At 41.6% G+C, this 21,000-nt stretch overlaps 1 protein-coding gene across 2 annotated transcripts in view; it reads right to left on the bottom strand.

Annotated features, from left to right (window-relative positions):
* The window catches only part of PCYT1B (phosphate cytidylyltransferase 1B, choline), a 101,853-nt gene that overhangs the window by 56,858 nt on the left and 23,995 nt on the right, over nucleotides 1-21,000 (bottom strand). The window lies entirely within an intron of this gene.

Here is a 21,000-nt window from a genome sequence, read left to right as displayed (position 1 = left end):
ACTCATTCATTCGCTTATTCAAATGCTCATTCAAGTATATGTCAGGCCCAGTCTTAGAACTGGGGGTGCAGGTAGGGATAAGACCAGTTCCCATACGGGAGGAATCCCTGTTCTGCTCTATACTGCCAAGAACCCGTCCTGTCCCCTTCCCACTCACTTGCACTGTAGCATCTTCCTCCCTGGAAGCTGGAGTCCTGCCCCAGAGTTGTTTGGAGACCTCCCAATTACCCAAGACTCTTAACCCCCACCATCCCATTCAGGCCTCTAAAAGCAGACTAAAACTGGGGACATGGATTCAGGAAACTTGAGTCCATTACTGGTTCTTTTTCAGGTACATTAAGGTGACCTTGTGGGCCATGGTGGGCCATGGTGGGCCATGGTGGGCCAGGGCAACATTCATAATATGCCAAAGAGGTACAGTGATAAGAACAGAGGCTCCATAGCCACAAAACTGAGGTCCCAATCCCTTTTCCAGCGCTTACAGGCTGTGTATTCTCAATTGGCTCTCCTGGTTGAAATGACCTGACACCCACCAAAGTTAGCTCAAGGGATGACGGGTTTTTTTAGGGCTACCTGGCAAAGAAACTGGGAGGGTGGGGGAAGGGGCAGCACCTGGCCCCAGAGAGCTCCGCACTGACCTGGCTGCTCTCTGCATGTGATTCTTTCTGTCCCATACCCATTCATCCTATATCCTTCCACTGTGCTTAAGTCTCTGTGTGCCTTCCACTGCCCCATAAACTTTGATTTGAATGGGGCGCATCACAGGCTCCTTGGCCCCCCTTCCTAACACTCATTCATCTGTTTCAGATTGAGCCTTTTCGTCCCATCTCCTGCTCCTACCAACTTACTGCTTCTTTCCATGTCTCCCCATTCAAATTCCTAAGGGAGACCCAGATTAGCCAAGCTCATGTGTTCCAACCAGGCCACAACCACAATTAGCCTGCATGGAATCAGGTGCCCACCAGCTGTGGCTGGTGGGGGGACGAGGAGTGGTAAGGGACATCATGGGTGGCCTGTCATTGCCCCCTTAGCAGGTGCTGTTACTCAAGCAAGAAATGTATTTGCCCTTGTGTATTCTTAAAAGGATGTTCCTTAATTTAATTGAATTTCAGTTTTATCTATAAAATGGATACCCGTCTGGCAGGGTTGATGTGAAAAATAGAGATAATTATGTCAAGTACCTGGTACTCAATAAATTGTGGCAATTATTATTACTGCTATTAGTATAGTTCATTATTATATATCATAATATATAATACTTTATATTATGACATTATAGATAATGTAGTTCCCCATAAAAACAAGCAAATTGACTCTGAATGACCTTCCAGGACGCAGCCCAAATAGGTAAACAGATTAGCAAATGGGATTCTTATGTTAATGCTTCATTAAATTTTTTTTCCTTTTTATTGAATTTATTAAGGTGACACTGGTTAACACATTTATACAGGTTTCAGGTGCACGATCATTAACCTTTAATATATGTGAACAGTGACTCTTTTTCACATGATCTAAAATTATTATTTAGGGATATTTTATGTGCTAGTCACAAAGCTTATTCAAGTCATAAAGTCAAAGGTGTTGTCATTTTCCAAGGTGTACTCTAGAGGGTGTGAAACATGGTAATTAAAGCAGAAATACAGAAAGTTGTAAAGCAACAATAGCTACTCAGAGATGAAGAAAAGGTTTATATGCACTGCGCATTTTGTCCTTTTTTGTGCATTTTGTTCTTAATTATTATGGCCTAGAAGTAGGAAAAGGGGAGAAGCAGAGAGATGGAAGGCAGAAAGAGCCCGTATGTTTGTGTGTGCATGTGTGCACATGTACATGTGTGCTTACAAGCACCTGAGCATCTGTAACAGCCATTGACATGGAGAAGGGGTATTTCTTGGTATATACAAGGCACCATACTTGGAATGGGGAGGATGTAAAAATAAAAGAGCCACAGCCTTGCTCTCCAGAACATCGCCTTCCAAAATGAGGCAGAATACTTCCCCGGGTTGAAAGTCAAGTTCTGCATTCAGGGAGACCTTGGTTAAGGCCCAGCTCCCACCAACCCACCCTGTGAGCTGAGGCAGTGTTGTTTTGTTTTGGTTTTTTTTTTTTTAGTCTGAACACCCTAGAACTACTCCTTCTCTGAGCCAGAACAAATCATTTGATTTACAAGGAATTCTATATGACTCAGGTTCTGTCTCTTCCACCTACAAGAGGCACACCAACCTCAGAACAATGGGACTAAGACAGCCAGGGGCTTTAGAGAGGGGCGGGGCTGGTCCACCCTGGCCTCCGGACTCTACACCAGCCTGCAGGGGACCCAGGCCTCCATCTGTTCCTCACTATTTGCTACAGCTGGGATGGTTCCAGAGATCCTCTGGGTAGGCATTAAACTGGGGCCCAGTAACATAAAACTAAATCTCTGAGTGCCTCCTTAGTGCCATGGATATCCATCTATATACTAAGCACTTGAATTGTATTAGCTCATTTAATTTGTACCACAACTGGGTAAAGCAGGTGCTATCTCCATTGAATGGTACAAGACCTCTCTTCAACAGCGACATCAAGTGGCAGCAGGAAACAACAGCAGCAGTAGATCTCTCAGACTCAGTTACCTTTTTGGCTCCCTTAACTGCGGAAACTTTCAGGATTCTTAAACAGTTAGGATGAAGGGGCCTCAAAAAGAAGATAGTGGACTTGTTGATAATTAGAAAAGAGAGGGCAAACAATCAAAAAACCAAAAACATGTGACCATATTTTTACCCAGATTTAGTGAAATGCGTTAGATGACTTACATATAGTTATGGCAAGCCTCAGCTTAGAGTCCAAATCACCCAGATCAGACTGTCAAGTGTTTACTAGCACATTCTCTGTGTTTCTTTTGATATAGATGTTTGCAGGGTGAATAAACAGAGGAGATACATAAGAAAGGAAGGAAAAGAATTGGCTCTGGGGCAGCAATCCTCAAAGCTGAAGGGTGGCCATTTTAGAATAGGAAGAGGTGTTGGTTTGAAAAGGCATGCTTAATTTTCAACAATTTTACATTTGGGAAAAACTGTACCCTGGTCAACATACAAGCCACAGAAATGAAGCCTCTGGACAGGTAGAGATCATCAGAGAGTAGACTGTATCCTGTCCCCCTCCCCCAGGAAGCCGTATTCCAACTTCTGGCTTGGGGAGGCATGTGAAATTTTATTAAAGATTTTTTATTTCTTTTTAGAGAGAGGGAAAGGGAGGGAGAGAAACATCAATGTGTGGTTGCCTCTATCATGTCTCCTACTGGGGACCTGACCCACAACTCAGGCATGTGCCCTGACTAGGAATCGAACCAGTGACCCTTTGGTTTGCAGGCTGGCACTCAATCCACTAAGACACACACCAGCTGGGGTGACATATGAAATTTTTAGGTTTGGCCAAAGAGAGCAAGGATTTGCTCTCTTAACCCTTAAAGGGTTAAGAAACCCTGGCCCAGTGCCCTGGACCTCACACGAGCATGCATCTTGCCAGGCCATAGACTTGGAGCTACACGCTCTCTACCTAATTTAAGATACCCAGTCACTGCATGTGAATATGCTGCCTATTTGTCATGCAAGTTCTGGTTATGTTAACTGCACCATAGTAACATACCAAAGCTATATTCCCATCAGGCTTTTTAAAGGTGAAGACATTAGGGGAGGGAGGATGGAAATAACAGAGGAGAGAAGGGAAAGGGTCATTAATAAACATGTATAAAGGACCCATGGACAAAGTCAAAGGAGGCTAGGATTGAGGGTGGGAGGTGGGGGTGGATGGAGTGGGGTGAGAGAAAGTGGTGGTGGGAGAATGGAGACAACTGTATTTGAACATTAGTAAAAAGATTATTAAAAAATAAATGTGAAGACATTAGTTATTGGGCATTTCACTGGCGGAATGTGTTTACCTGGACATGGTCAAATATTAGAACAAAAGCTATTAGGTGCTACGTAAAATGTACAATGCAAGCATTATTTGAGCACAAAAAATGGTCGGTAGGACCTGTACTTATGTAGTAGGCATCACTGACAACTGGATCAATCAGACAGCCAGCCCATCACTGAATCAGAACTTAGCCTAGTACTGCTGCTAGTGATGGCCAACCACAGAACTGCTTTTTTAAGCTAATCTGTTCTTAACTACAGTGAGGCAATCCACTCAGACCTGAGTTCAAATCCTAGCTTCAACCCATTTGATTTTTTAAATTAGATTTTTAGAAAAGTGCTGGTTCTTAACCCCGTAATCTTTTTTTTTTTGCTTAGTTTTATTTTAATTGTTGTTCAAGTACAGTTTTCTGTCTCTTACTCCCATCCCAGCCCACTCACCCAGCCCTCGCCCTTCCCTCCCATTTCCACCCACCCTCGTTTTTGTCCATGTGTCTTTTATACTTGTTCCTATAAACCCTTACCCCCTATAATCTTCAGTATCCTCATTAATAAAAGGGGGATAATAACATAAACTACTTCATAAAGCTGTTGTGAGGAGTAAACGAAATGATGTATGTGTGATTAATATCTCCCTTTTGCCTCTCTAGAATCCACTCTCTTCCTACCCTTCTCTATGCTTCTCTGTATGGTGTCCCGAATGGGCTGCACCAGGCAACTCTGGTTGCCTTCCTGCTTCCAGCTGGGTTGGGTCCATGGGAAGTGCATGCAAAACACTGGAGGGCAGACAAGAGTGAGCTCAGGGTATTTGTCTCCCTGGCTTCCTACCTGCTAGGAGGCAGTATGTTGGTCTCGTCCTTTTAATGAAACCCACAGCTTCTGTGAGGGGTCCCTTTTTCTAGAGCACTCTGTGGAGTTCTAGTAATCACAGTCTCCCCTTGCCTCTTCACACCCAAGAGTGGCAACCCCTCAATGCTTCCAGGACAAGGGTACATACTATCCCCTGAGGTTTCCTTTAACCCTGCCCATGCCTTTGTAAATAGTCCCTTTATTAGACTTTCCTCAAATTTCCTCTTTATGGTGAGCGTCTGTGTCTTGACAGAGCCTTGACTTGGATGGTATATGTAACAGTATGATATGCCAAGCTTACTAAATGTTAACTGGCAAATGTTGACAAGGCATGTTAGAAGTGCAGAGATTAATTGAAAAGTGAATCCCCCAGAGGTAATAGTCACAACCATCTCAAGAATGCCTTCCAGTAGAACAGAATTTTACAATGACGGAACATATGAATCAGGGTGTGCAAAAGAGACATGAGCAGGGACCTGCAGAAAACCCTAACTTCTCCCAGGTAGGCCTTTTGTTTCTGCACTCACCAGCTTCAGCACCACAAATTCAAAAGTTATAAAAAGACATTACAGCCCTGGCTGATGTAGCTCAATGAACTGAGCGCAGGCCTGCGAACCAAAGGATTGAGGTTCGATTCCCAGTCAGGGCACATGCCTGGGTTGCAGGCCAGTTCCCAGCAGGGGATGCACGAGAGGCAACCATACATTGATTTTCTCTCCCTCTCTCCTTCCCTTCCCCTCTAAAGATAAATAAAATCTTAAAAAAGAAGACATTACAACATCTGATCTCTGTCTCATGCTGTTATGCTTATATTTACACATCTCTGAACATATTTTGAAAGCCGGATTTTAGTTGGGATCAGCGTATTTTACTCTTTTGAAGACAGAGGAAAGAAAAAGCAGATTTCTAAAAAAGATTTTATTTATTTATCTTTAGAGGGGAAGGGAAGGAGAGAGGGAGAGAAACATCAATGTATGGTTGCCTTTCATGCATCCCCTGCTGGGAACTGGCCTGCAGCCCAGGCATGTGCCCTGACTGGGAATCGAACCGCAATACTCTGGTTCGCAGGCCTGCACTCAATCCACTGAGCTACACCAAGCAGGGCTGACAAAGCAGATCTTATAGTTGACCATAGGCCCCACACTGAATCAGTGCATTCTTGGCCATTGTGATATTTATAGCTGGTCTTCCCCGGTGATTGTAGAAGCACCAAGAAAACAGGGACTTGGTGTGTTCTATTCATTGCTATATACCCACTTCGTAGGACAGGGCCTGGCATAAAGAAGGTTCCTCAATAAACATTTGTTGAGTGGGGGGGGATTTATTTTTTCAGATATAGCTTTTTAAATTTCACTTTTATAATTGACAGTATTATTGGTGCCCCCATTTTCCCCCTTTTGCCCACCTCCACCCAGCCTCTCACCCCCTTCCCTCTGGCCAAAGTCAATGGAGAGAGAATGATTGTCGACAAAAATGGAACTCAAATAAATATACTTATCAATTTTTCTTATCATCATCATAATACATATTATAAAAACTAGGGGGAAAAAGAGAAGAGAGTAAGATTCATCAAGAATTCTAGTTCCCAAACACAACCATTGTTAACATTTTCTACATTTCTTTTCAGGCGTTATAATATGTTACATATACATATTAACAACTTGGGAATCTTACTACTGCCTAGATAGTTCTTTTCACTCAATATGTCATGATTATTGTATCATATTATCTAAATATTCTCTCCAGCCTCACTACTTGTTCTAAAGAACAGGCTATTTTGGGAGGAGGAGGAGCAGTCATAGGGTCACAGCCAAATGAGCAAGAGGTCCAGATATTTCCATATAACTCTCACTAATTTTGGTAGCTATAAAACAGCCCATTGAAGCCAGCCCTGACTGGTATAGCGCAGTGGACTGAGTGCGGGCCTGTGAATCAAAGGGTTGCTGGTTTGATTCCTAGTCAGGGCACATGCCTGGGTTGCGGGCCAGGCTCCTGGTTTGGAGCATGTGAGAGGCAACCACACATTGATGTTTCTCTCCCTCTCTTTCTCCTTCCCTTCCCCTCTCTAAAAATAAATAAATAAAATCTTAAAAAAAAAAACCCAGCCCATTGAATGGGAAAACCAAAATTTACTTAAATATTTCTCTATTGTTGGATATTAAGTTGTTTATGCATTACTAATATAAATAAATAACATTCTAAATATAATTCTAAACCTCTGATTATTTCCTTAGGATAGAGGCCTAGGAGCTGAATTACTTGGAGACGGAGTATGAATATTTTCAATATAAATATTTGAAGAATATTTTACCATATATTGGTAAATTACCTTCTACAAAAGCTGCATTATTTATGCTGACATTACAATGTATGAAAGCACCTTTCTTGCTGCCATCTCACTGTCTCTGAGTATTGTTGTTGTCAATTGTATAGACCAAAAAATGGTATCATGCTGTTTCAATTTGCATTATTTTGATTACAAGAACGATTGAACATTTTTCCACTGTTTATTAGTCATTTGTGTTTTCTTCTAAGATTGAGCTGTCCTTTGCTCATTTTTTCTATTATTGAGAACAAGTATTTTGAAGTTCATTAAAAGCAAAACAATAGCATAGTTTAAAATTTATCTTAAATAGTCTATTTATTTATTTTATTTATTTATTTTTTAGAGTGGGGAAGGGAGGGAGAAAGAGAGGGAGAGAAACATCAGTGTGCATTTGCCTCTCACAGGTCCTTTACTGGGAACCAGGGCTGCCACCTAGGCTCGTGCCCTGACTCAGAATCGAACCAGTGACCCTTTGGTTCATAGGCTAGCACTCAATCCAGTGAGCCACACCACCCAGGGCTTAAATAACCGTTTTAAAGTGCATCACCAACTAGGACTTAAACAGCCTTTTTAAAGTGCATATTGCCTGTGTGGTTCAATGGATTGAGTGCTGGCCTATAAACCAAAGGGTTACTGGTTCGATTCCCAGTCAGGGCACAAGCCTAGGTGGCAGGTCTGGTCCCCAGTAAAGGGCCTGTGAGAGGCAAACGCACACTGATGTTTCTCTCCCTCTCTTTCTCCCTCCCTTCCCCTCTCTCTAAAAATAAATAAATGAAATCTTTAAAAATATACCCCATTTCATTGATTGTAAAGGGTACATCACCCCCCCCCACACACATACACTTTAACCTCCCTGAGATTAGAAGGGGGATCTTACAAGAAATATCTTAAAATCAGCGCTGGCAATTTTCTGACATTTTAACCCCTCTAAAATGGAAGTTCATCTTATAATTAATGGCATCTTAGATCAATGAAATGAATAGCTGCTATTAACAATAGAAAATAATCATCCTTACCTAGAGCTAAAAATTTTAAACCCTACATCATTTTTTTCTTCAGCAATTGAGCACAAGGAATTTATAATGAATACCAATAACAATCTTTTATTCAGATCCCATCCCCAAAGTACTTGAGGTGACCTTAAAAAATACAATTTGAAAGTTTAAAATAATAGTCGCAAGATATGAGGGGTCAGGGGTGAAATAAGCCCACGGGAACACCTATCATGGTCCTCTGTAGTTCAGAGAGGAGGGCCAGAGTGGCTTCAGGCTCTCAGCAGTGAAAGCAAAGAGGAAGAGTAAGTTAATATCGTACTGAAGAAAAAGAAGAAAAAGGAAGAAGAAGAAGAACAAAGGGGGGAGGAGGAGAAGAAAGGAAGAGGAAAAAATCAAAACCACTATCAAGGAGAAGCTCAGCATTTCCCGATGCAAAACTTTATAGAAATTCCTCCCCTGGTGCCTCCATAAGGGGCAGGTTGAGTGATGCATAGTGACACGATATCCCCCCAAACAGCTTGGATACAGACAATCCCATGTTTTATATTTGTCTTGATAGTGCCCTCCAGGCAAAACTGAGCCCCAGCATCAAAATGCAGTTCAGAAAAACATTTCCACAAGGAGCCAAACATGCAGCCTGAAAATGCAGCTGTCTCCCTCCCGGATGGATCCACGGGCAAGATTTAGAATCCCAAGACCAGGGTGTTGTAGATATCTAGACAATCTGTTAGACAGCAATACTTAGATATTTCCTTTTCATGTTAAAAAAAAAACAAAACAAACAAGAAGCGTTACTGCTATTTAATTCTAACATATGGACTCACACTGGCACCCCATCTATACCTCATAAAGTCCACAAGGTGTCCTCAAGGAAGAAGGGAAGACATGATAGAGAAAAAGGGCCTGGCTCCCTGGCATTTTCATTTATTTTTAGCTTATTGCAGTACAACACAGCTCACCTAGGCCTGGATAAGTAAATCTGTAGATTAGATTACCTACTTGCATTATCTACTAACTCAACACTTACAAGATCAGCAGGTGGCTTAAAACCTTTCCTGCAATGATATAGGAAAGCAAACACAGGAAGGAGCAAACAGGAAAGTGGCAGGAGCTGGCCCTTTGACACCCTGCACGACTTCCCCGCCTGCCACATTACTAGGTGGTGACCTAATCAGACCTCGCAGGAAAACAGCTGAGTCAAAAATGGTCACAAAGAGGACAATCTGAAATATCTGCTACTATTAGCATTAAACCTCACCTGGAACACATATTGGACCTTGAGATACTGGCTAATGATGGCACAAAATGACTGTAATTACTTTGATCCTTAAAAAGAAAGCATCCGGAACATGGAGACAAGCCTCATGACTTTTTCAGCAAGGTTTCAAGGCATGTGATAGTCCTGTAGTTGGAAAAATCCTGTTGTTACATGTAATGATAAATGTTTCGAAGCCTTATTTGAGTTTCCATGATTCGTCAGAGACAAACCTGCTCTTCATGCCACAGTAAAACTGGTTGCTCTAATGTGTAGAAAAAAATTAATGTCAAAATAAAATGCATTCCTTTGTCAGCAAATATATTTAGACAACATATAGAAAACATTGCTGAAGATTGGAAGAAACAAGCATTAGAATAAATTATGCAGTGTGGGAGGTTTGTTATACAGTTGGATGGAAGTACAGATATTTCTAACATGTCTCAGCTTGAGGTATTTGCTAGATGCTATTTCAATAATAAAACCTTTTTTTTCTGAGCCACCAAAGAAAAGATCTCCCAAAGAAGAAAGATTTTCCAAAGAAAGAGGGTCCAAAGATTGATTCTGCAAAATGGATGAGTTATTTAATAAAAACAGCATTTTAGCCCTGGCTAGTGTAGCTCAGTGGATTGAGAGTGGGCCTGCGAACCAGAGGATTGTGGTTCAATTCCCAGTCAAGGCACATGCCTGAGTGGGTTGCAGGCCAGTTCCCAGCAGGGGACACATGAGAGGTGACCATACATTGATATTTCTCTCCCTCTCTCCTTCCCTTCCCCTCTAAAGGTAAATAAATAACATCTTAAAAAAAACAACAATGGCAGGAGTTAAGTCTGTCAGTCAGGTGATTGCTTTGCTCCTGCACCTGGCTCTCCCACCAATCTGAGAAATACCTGTCTTCTTTCCACGACCCTTCCTCTACTGGCTGTCTACGTATAGTTCTTTGGGGTTCCATCCTGAAAGATTATGGAAGATTTGTAGATGAAGTTAGCCAGCTCTCATAAAGAAATAGGCAAATATAGGGAGGGTTCTAATAAATAGCTTTAATTACAGCTTCTATTTTTCTTCCCTTTAAAGATATGACTAAGTGGCTTGGGGCCAGCTGTTTTCTAGAATTTTCCCTCCAGCAGGACTATTCCAAGGCAGTCTTGCAAGCTACCAATTCCATCCACTTCCTTCTGAGTCTAGAAACTCCAGACCAGGTCCTTGTTTAAAAAAAAAAATATATATATATATATATATATATATATATATATATATATATAGACTGGGAACCATTGATTTTTAGTTCACAGATTACTTGACTGGGGCTTGACTGGTCCTAGAAATAAGGCAAGTTTAGTTCAAGGGCTCACATATGCTCTCTTTGGGGCTGGATATACTGATTCCTGGAAGGCCCGAACACATTAAAGCTCTTGTAATTTTAGATAGGATCGGACACCATTCCTTAGAGTGTTACCTATCAGCCTACTACTAGAATTGTTTGGAAACGGGAAATCTGTTGTAGCATACATACTCTCTCCATTGCCGTGGTCAGAATATCTGTCATGTTTGTACTAAAGCGTATTAGAAACATGCACCTATCCTAAGTACGTGGCTTCGGGAACTTGCACAAACTAACCACACACAGCAGCCAGATCAAGTCACCAGCCATGGCCAGCCTCTGTCTTGTGCCCTTTCCACTGCCCTGACTCCGAACACCACAGGTTAGCTTTGCCTATTTTAAAAATATCTTAGAGACGTGGAATCATGTAGTGTATAGTCTTATGTACCTGGCTTCTTTCATTCAATATTATGGTTGTGAGAGTCATCCCTATTTTGGCAGGTGGTTGTGGATTTGTCATGCTCATTGCTGTGTAGCATCACATGGGGTGAATATACCACAGTTTCCTTATCCATTCTACTTCTGCTAGGCATTCAGGTAGTTTCCCGTTTGGGTTTATGAATATTGTTGCTTAGAACATCCTAATACTGTTTTTCTGTTGGCCACATGTACAAATTTCCTAGGAGTGGAAGGGCTGGGTCAAAAATACTTTGAATTCCTACATTCACTACAAAGAGCCTAGACATCTGATTTGTTTACGCTCCTGGTCCCGAAAGCAGAAAATCAGACCTGAGAGAGCTAAATACAACATTTCTCAAAGTGCATCTGGCTCCTGAACCACCTGGGAGCCTGAGGTGATTCTTTGCTTATTGATGTTGGAGAACTGTGTACAGTGGAAACAGGGGGCTTTAGAAGTCAGACAAACCTAATTTCCAATCCTGGCTTTATCAGTTCATATTCAGTCTTTGGGGAATTACTTAATTCTTGCCTTCCTCACTTACAACATAGGGAATAGTAATTCCTATTTTGCAGGTCTATAGCCTGGTTTAATGAGATAACACACATAAGGTATTCAGCACAGTGCCCAGCACAGTTCCCAGCATAGTTTGCACTATAAATAGTTGTTCCAGGCTTCCATTGGCCCACAGGGGAAAAAAACACGTGAAGCTGTAGCCTTGAACCTCGTACAGAACAATTAACCTTATCGCTAAACAAATTGGACATAAAATAGATTTTAGTATTATGTGACTGTGCCTCTGATTAACATTAGGAACACTGGAAATGAAGCACAGAAGCCTGTGTGTACCAGGAACAGGCTTTTGAGATCATTTGGTTGGCAATAGGCTATACACTTCGTTCATGATGCTTCTATTAACCTATTATTATTGTTGTTGTTACTTTTCTTTAAATGCCAGTTTAAATAACCCTCAGCATCCTTTTACATTGATGTCAGGTTCAATTGGCATAAATTACTGAGTAGAAAACAAAAACACCAAGTCAAAGACTTTGGCGGGAGGGAGGAGGTTGCGTGAAAATGAAACCTGCTCAATGGGCTGGCCCCGTGTGGCCCTGCTCATTATAACGTAGGCTCACGCTACCAGGGCTCACTGCTTTATTTTCTAATCACTGTGTTTTCAAGTGGGCCTTCAAGATTGTTGAGAGCTAAGCTGTCTCTTTATCCCCAAGCAGGGTCAGCTTCCCCAGCTTCCCATACAACCTGGTTCATGCTGGGATAAAGAGGAAGGTAGAAATGCTAAAACAATAATGCTATGGTCTGAGGCCAGCAACGGGTAATCAGATCCTAGCAAGGTAGAGGCTGTTACCTGGGACATTATTGGAAGGAAATAGGCCTAGCTTGCAATGACTTAGTTTGTTCCTACCTTCCTTGCTTTGTTTTTTTCATCCTGCCCCCAGTGATCAGATGAAATAAATCTTTTCCTACATTTATTTCTCTAAGGGGCTCTGAGAAGCTTTGTGTGAGCACCAGTGAAAGATGCCAGAGTTTAAGACTATGGCCTGACTCACTGTTGGACTTTAACCCCAAGCTTAGATGGATAGCATCAGTTAGACAAGGCCCCTGTAGTGCCACGCCATACTGCCACGCCTCAAAGAGAACCCAAAGCAGGCATCCCCCGTTTTATTGCACATTGTTTTATTGTGCTCCGCAGATGTGTTTTTTTTTTTTTTTTTTTTTTACGAATTGAAGGCAAGACCCTCCACCAGCAAAAAATATATATATAACTTGCTTTATTGCAATTCTCTGTTGCAGTGGTCTCAAACCAAACCTGCCATATCTCCAAGGTATGCCTGCATTTTGAACTTCAGTATTATGAAAGAGGAAAATTAGGAGGCCATTGTTCATATTAAAAAGAGATTTGACCTAGGTTTCTTTGGACAGTAATTAGAGCAATTCAACCTTTCTAAGGAAGCATCTGAAGAATAAAGCAGAAGACACCAGAACTGTATGTTGTATTAGTTAATACAACATAGTGTAAAGTTCCATAGTATTTTGTGATGTTATTTCTATTTAGCCAATATGTCTTACCATAAGATCATTCAACCTGGTTTTATCCCAAATGGACAAAGCCCGAAGGAGGTGAGGAGTGGGGTAGCCCTGCTTTTTTTTCCTTTTCTTAAAATTTATTGACTTTTTTTTGAGAGAGAGACAGACTGACACATAGATTTGTTGCTCTACCTATCCACAGATTAGTTGATTCCTAGATGCACACCAATGGCGTTTAAACCCACAACCCTGGTGCACTGCGATGACACTCCAACCAACTGATCTACCTGGCCAGGGCCAGCCTTGCTTTTCTATAGGAGCATCAGGTCAGAGTACACTGTGGTAGACAGTGTTCTGTGGCTATGGAAGCTAGCTAGATTCACAGTCTTGGAACTAGAAAAGATCATTTATTCAACCCATTGTGGGTGATGGAATTGAGGTCTAGAGAGAAGTGATTTGCTCAAGCCTACACAATAATTCAATGGCAAGACTGAGGTTGAAATGAGACTGCGGGCTCCGGGAAGCAGAGACCAAGCTACATCATAACTGTCTTTCCGGACCTCAGCCCTTTTGCTGTGGGCCAGTCCAGTTCCCTGGAGCTCCAGATCTGGATTTGCCTTGACCTTGGGGATCAGTGTGGAGCCCCAGGCGCCATAAGGGAACAGATCCATTTCCTCTCATCACTACCACATCTCATCAGGAACCACTTAACCTTTCCTCTTCTTCTTCTTTTTTCTTTAGATTTTATTTATTTATCTTGAGAGGGGAAGGGGGGGAGAGAGGGAGAGAAATATCAATGTATGGTTGCCTCTCGTGAGTCCCCTGCTGAAAACTGGCCTGCAACCCAGGCATGTGCCCTGACTGGGAATCGAACTGCGATCCTTTGGTTCACAGGCCCGTGCCCAATCCACTGAGCTACACCATCCAGGGCCCCCTTAACCTTTCTACCTTTCCCTACCTCCCCTGAGCCTGAAAGCCTGCCTCCAGAGAGAAAATACCCTGGGGCTGGACTCAACTTCCCAGGCTATCCCATAATTACACTTTTGCACCTGCCAGAAGCAAACTACCATGACTTTCCTTCCACCTTCATGGAGAAAACAGTCAGATAAAGGGAGGCTTTCAACTTTCAACACCCTTCTACTTATGAGTTATTTCTAACCCAAAACACCCTTGCCAGCTTCCTCATCACCACAGTGGGAGAGGTGTCTCTTTTCCTACCTGAAGCCAAGTCTTCCATGTGTGCATTGGAGCCCAGTGTCTCCAGCTCTTAAAGTAATTCCCTCCCACAATCTTCCCCATCGCTTTCACCCTCTCCTATTGGCCCTTTCCCATTTATATTTAAGTGCAAGTTGCTACCATCTTTAAACAATGAGCCAACCAAAAGTTTTAGGGTATTGGATTAATGGAAGGAAAGAAGGATAAAAGGAAAGAAGTTAGAAAGGAGAAAAGCTAGTGTCTTTCAACCCTAAACCCTGATTTATCCACCTTTGGGGTCCTATACATTCTATCTGCTTCCCCTCAGTCAACTCCTACTTCCCTGCCTCCTAAAGGCTCCTCAGCCTATTGCCACCTGGCCTCTGCTCGCACCACTTCACTGCAACATCACTGCTGACTTCTTTCTAAATCCAAAGGAAACTTTTCCTTATTATCTCATTTGTCTTTTGCATTGGGTTAATTTTTTTTTTAATTGAATGTATTGGGGCGACATTGGTTAATACAATTATATAGGCTTCAGGTGTACAATTCTATGAGGGGGGACCAAAAAAAGGAAACTTATTTATAAGAATTGTGTATTTATTCTTACATATTTAAACTCCAGTCACCTTCAAAGTACTCTCCATTTTAGAAAATACCCTATCGAGATGTTGTTTCTACTGCTCAAAATGGTTTTGAAGTCATTGATTTTGATGCCTTTTACTGCATCTGCCATTTTTTGTTTCACCTCTTCCACATTAGCAAAACATTTCCCCTTCAGGACTTTTTTCATGGGGGGGGTTGCTGGGAGTGAGATCAGGCAAATAGGGAGGGTGGGGCACAGGGGTCATGCCTTTTTCTGGTAAAATACTGCTGAATACTCAGCACCAGGTGGGCAGGTGCACTCATAAATCAGCCATCATGAAATGGACAAATGCATTGAAAAAGTGTTAAAAAAAATTTCACTGAGGCAGAACTCAGCCTCTCACAACAACACCAGCTGGTATACTGATATAGATGGGTTCCTAGAATACTCACCTAGTGGGGGAAACCTGTACTACAAGGAGCCTACTCTCCAGAAGATAATTCCAGCTTTTCTGCCCCCCTCATATAATGCAGCATCTATATATTATATTATATTATGTGTTTACCACTCCAAGTTAAGTCTCCTTCCATCACCATTTACCCCCTCTTTCCCTCTGACAATCACCATGCTGTCATCAGTTTTTTTTCTTTGCTTAATCTCTTCACCTTTTGTAACCAGCCTTCCAACAACCCTCTCCTCTGACAGCATGAGTCTGTTTCTATTTTGTTTGTTAATCTTGTTAGTTTATCCTGCCCCTGCCCCCTTATCCACCCAATGTCTCAAATATTTGAGAAATATCTGTCTTCTTTTCACAATTCTTTCTCTATCAGCCCTTTAAATGGTGTTTCTCAGGGTTCTATCCTGAAAAGATTCTGTGATAACATAGATTAATTTAACCAGATTTCATGTAGAGACAGGCACATGTAAGGAGGCTTCTAATGCCTTTAATTACAGTTCTTCTATTTTCCCCCTGATAGGATGGCTCAGGATCAGTTATTTTCCAGAATTACCCTGTAGTAGGATTATCCTGAGGCACCCTTGCTAACTATTTCTATTCACTTCCTTTAAGTCCAGGAACTGTCTTGACTTAATTTCACTCCCATCAATTTCACTACCTCAGTTTTCCTTCCCTTTTCTCCATGCTGATGCCTCCCAGATCTACATCGCCAACTCAGAACTCTTGAGTTTCAAAACCAAACATTAACTACATACAGGGAAGTCCCCATGGTATCCCACAAACTACTGTCACCTGATGCTCCCACTCACTGGAGCCAGAAAATCGAATTTTCCTTGATACTGCCCTACCTTCATACTCAGTTATCAAATCCTGGGGCATTTACCTCCTGATGTATCCCACATCCATCTGGTTCTCTCCTTCTCCACTGCCCCATCCAGTAACTTCAAGCATTCTCATCTACATGACTGCATGCAATAGGCTCTTAACTAAAACAGAATGGGATCACACAGAAAAATCAGTGAAAAATATGAAGGAAAGTGGTTCTTTAAAAAATCCTCACCCAAGGACATTTCTTTCACTGCTTTTTAGAGAGAGAGAGGAAAGGAGATGTTTGTGAGAGAGAAACATTAACTGATTGCCTCCCATATGCACACCAACCAGGGATCACATGTGCCCAGACCAGGGATCAAACCTGCAAACTTTCAGTTACAGGACGATGCTCCAACCAACTGAGCCACAGAGGCCAGGGTTGACAGTGACTTTTTTTTTAGCTATGAGTAAAAAAATATATATATATATATATACACATACTATGCAACATGAAATGTATTAGTCATGGTGGCTTTTCAGAGCTCATCCTCCACTGGCCTGGGCTGGTGTCTGAGCTCTCTCTCTGTAAAGCCACATTGTGGCTACTGCACACTTGAAATTGGCCAGCCTGAACTGAGATGTGTTGCAAGTGTAATGTACACACCTGATTTCAAACTTAGTTTGAAGAAAAGAATATAAAATACCCTGACATCAAATAATAAAAATTAATCATTTTCATATTGATTACATATCGAAATATTTTGGATGTATCAGGTTATATAAAGTAAAATTTACAAAAAATCTCCCTTAAGGGATTTCAGCATCCTGGCCCACTTCCACATGCCAAACACTTCCACATGCCAACTACCGCCTTCTGTTAAATGGAAGTGATCGTTACAGGCAGGGGCTGTGGATTACTTCTTTCGTTTCTCTCCACAGCACCTGGCGCATTGCTCTGCATGAAAGTTGATAACCAGCTGGCTAACTGTGGATCCTGTTGGTAGGGGACTGAGTTTTCTCTCATGTATCTTTTAAAGCCCTGCTATCACTGAATACTTTAAGTCCCCCTCACTGCCTAAGTGAGGACACATGCACCCTGTCCATTTCTATATGGCTCAGACACCATAATAAAACAAAGAGCCCACCTATCTTCTTATATTTGATTTAGATTCCCTTCTTCCATAAGGAGGTTAGCATTAAGCAAATGGTGGGTTGGAGGGGTAGTGAAAAAACAAATTTAAAAGAATAAAAGAAACAAATGCATGAATTCCACGCTCAATATGCCTGACTATGATCAATCTGCAAGAAATGAATGTTGCCTTTGGACAGAGACAAGCAGGCAAATGGCTAATGATAACATTGGACAGAATTCCAGGTGACCACAGTAAATGCCCAGGGAAGCCCATGTTTGTTTACTTTCACTAACACAGCACGTTAAGTGTCTCACTTTTAAAATGTATGCTGCTCTCAGTAGCTAAATAGATGATGATACTAGTAAAGGAAGTCACTGATGTCTCTGGATATCTGTCATTTTTTTGGTGCACCAGCCAATGAGCATCCTACCTCATAACTGACATAATGCATCTTCTGCAAGACAGCAGTCTCTTGGCAACGCTCCCCTTTGAAAGAAAGCCCAAAATGAACTCCTGCTAAAATAGCATATTGAACCAACCCATTTTTACTTCCAAGGCCTTCTCAGTTGATCCATGGTACATACATCTTCATGGAAGTGACTACTGCAGGCTAGAATTATAACTTCCTTCTGACAGCAGAATGCACTCCTAGAAGAACCTGACCAACGTTGTTAACCAAATCCTTAAGCAGACAGCTTTCAGGGTGGCTGGGCCTTGTTAGAAAGTGCTGGTGGAACACCCGCTGGGCCCACAGGATTTGTCAAGGCAAAAAGCTGAGGGTTGGGGAGATCAGAGGACACAGTCCTGGTTCACAAGGAGTCCTCATCCCTCAGGAGTTGGGTCTCCAAAGAGGGCTGTTACATCATATTGCCCAAGGCTACTTACTCAGTTTCTCTTCTTGACAGTCAAGGTTATGAATCACCTTGCATCATGTTCAAGCCAGAAAATACACAAAGAACAGAAAAGAAATCAAGGATCAAGAATTAAACACTGTAATGATGGAATGAAGAAACATCTCAAACCCATGCAGCATGAAGTAGCTAGAGCCCTAAGAGTGCATTTCTAAAATACCAGCTCTATCATAAAACCCAGGTAATCTTTTCCAACTTCTTTATGTGTGTTATTTAATTCTACTTATTCCACTCCTTTTCTATATTTTCTCCCAATGAAAAAGCAGGTGGAAAAGCTACAGGCATAGCTTTCAGAAAAAAATTCCCTTTGAACACGATTCCATTGAATCCTCAATATCCTTATCAACTTACTACTTACAAGAATCCAAAAATACAGATTGCTTTTAAAGTCCTCTTTACTTAACTATGCCAGCTTCCCGCTTCATTCCCTTTAAAGAGCTATTCCAGGCTCTGTATCAGAGACCAGAGATACAGTGATGACCAGACAGGTTTCTACTCAACATTCCCATGGCAAACTTTGACTCACTCTCAGGGAGCTCACCACTCTCTTTTCTGTCCCCACAGCACCTGGTAACACAATTCTTAGCATTCTTTGCTCTTATCAACCTGTATGGAAACTATCTGTTTATGTTTCAGTCTGCTCTCAAATCTCTAGATCATAAAGTACTTGAGGGTTCAGAGCTCAGCCTGTAGTATGCACTCCATCAATGAGGGTTGAGTTAAACTGGATCACAATGGACAACCTTCACTGTAAACCGCATAGAGACAAACACATGTAGACACCGGAACACTGTACATACCTTCTGAAGTGCCATGCTAAACAGACAGCCCAGTTCGCTACAAAGAGGGCATTTTACACAATTGCTGAGATTTAAATAAAAGTTGTACTTCCAGACAATAACATCCAGTGATATAAGTTCACATTCTGGGGCTTGTCATAAAGCTTTATAGCCCTTATATGCTCAGAAACTTCCTTTTCCATTACCCCTAGGTAAAGTTAAGAGTTTGGGGAGCCAGTGTATGCCTCAGGTAATATAATGAGAACCACTGTGGCAAGAGCTACCTTTTTTTAAAAGATGTTTCATTATTGAGTCCTGTTTTCTCTTAACGGTATGAATTCAACTTTGGTGACTATTGAGAGAAGGAGCCTGTCCTCTGCAGAGGAATCTCTCAAGCCTTTCATGCACTTTCCAAAGTTAGGTAAGCAACTCAGCAGCCACACACTGCTGATAGTTGTGGCGCCAGTGACCCACGTGTAAGTTTGGGTAAAATACTTAGGTTCTGGGAGAAACACAGAGTGTATATAATTTGAAATATGAAGATATTAGTAAAGCTACAGACCAACAGAAACTACTTAAAAACTTAAAAAGAAGAGCAAATTAGCATTTTCACTTGGCACTCACTCCCTTCCTGAATGAAGTTTGTTATTAAGTAGTTAACATGTGCCTTAACTATTAAAGTAAAATCCTTAGCAAAGGAAAGTTGGGTTCTGAAGTGCAAACCAAAATGTAGAATATATCCCTACAATGACCAAAGTTTGATAAAAGGTCCTTCAAAAAATTTAGTGTAGTGGTTTGTAAGTTGGTCACAGCCTCTATTTAAACAGAGCTAATTTTCAGTAGATGGACAACATGGAACATTTTTATCAAAAGTAGATTAAAGCAAGCACTTTAACAATGGAACTTCTGTACATCCTTCATACACAAACACAACATACTTTAAGCCAGAACTACCAAAAAGATCAGAAGGGAATGTATCTCACTTAAGAGTGTGTTGTAGGGGAAAGGACTTCCACTTTGTAGGTGCAGAGCTCTGGGTTTGAATCCCAGATCTACCCCTTGGAAGCAATGCGACTTTGGGGAAGTTGGCTTACCCTGTCTGAACCTCAGTTTCCTCATTTCTAAAGTGGCAGGGAGATGGAAGTGTAACATTGCCAGCTTTGCATGGTTCTTGGGAGTTAACTCTAGGATGAGCTGTCACAAGTGAAAGTGAAAAGTACTTGAACTTTCTTCCTTCCCTCGATTTCCTCTGCCCACCCTCTCAGGCAGAAGCAAGCAAGGAGCAGGATAGCTCAAAGGCAAGAAGGGAAGGAAAAGAAGTTGGCACAAGAGACTGAAACAATACACAAACTGGAACTGGATACTGCCTTTCTGTCCCCTACCCTTGACTTACCTTTCCGGAAGAAGTGTGATACAAATTTGAACATTGTGTTTAACTTTGAAAAATACTTTTTGGATGATATGGTAACAAGTCTTTAGTGGTCAACTTTTTCTGTGCTAAACCATGAGATATTTAGTGGTTTCAAGGGGTCCTTTGGCAACAAACTTATTGGGATGCTTTGCATCCCATGAGAATATAGGTACTACATTGTGTGTGTCATTCAGTAAGTGGTTTAATGTGCTGGGGAGAAGTTAATAACTAATTGCCCTAAGAAAATATATTTTAAGAAACAAACACAGTGAACAAAAGCCCACATTGCTCTAATATAACTTCCTTTGTTTTCATGTATCAGAAAGTTATTCGAAGGCTGCCTTTGAACCCTTTTTAACACTTTTGAAGAAATAGCAGTTCCATGATGGGCTGGCTTTGGAATCTGTGGGCCCTCATTTTGGGAAAATGCTACATCACAAAATCCTTTAAAAAAAAAACAACAAAAAACCTCTTCCCAGGGTCAAACTCCACAGCCAATCAAAATATTGCACCTTTTAACTTAAGGGAAATCACTAGAGAAGATAGCTCCTAACTAGTGTATAGTTCTAACTAGTGTATT

The sequence above is a fragment of the Artibeus jamaicensis genome, unplaced genomic scaffold (assembly GCF_021234435.1).
Source record: "Artibeus jamaicensis isolate MK-2021 breed Jamaican fruit bat unplaced genomic scaffold, CSHL_Jam_final scaffold_1283, whole genome shotgun sequence".
Taxonomy (NCBI): Eukaryota; Metazoa; Chordata; class Mammalia; order Chiroptera; family Phyllostomidae; genus Artibeus; species Artibeus jamaicensis.
This window is presented reverse-complemented; position numbering and strand designations above follow the sequence as displayed.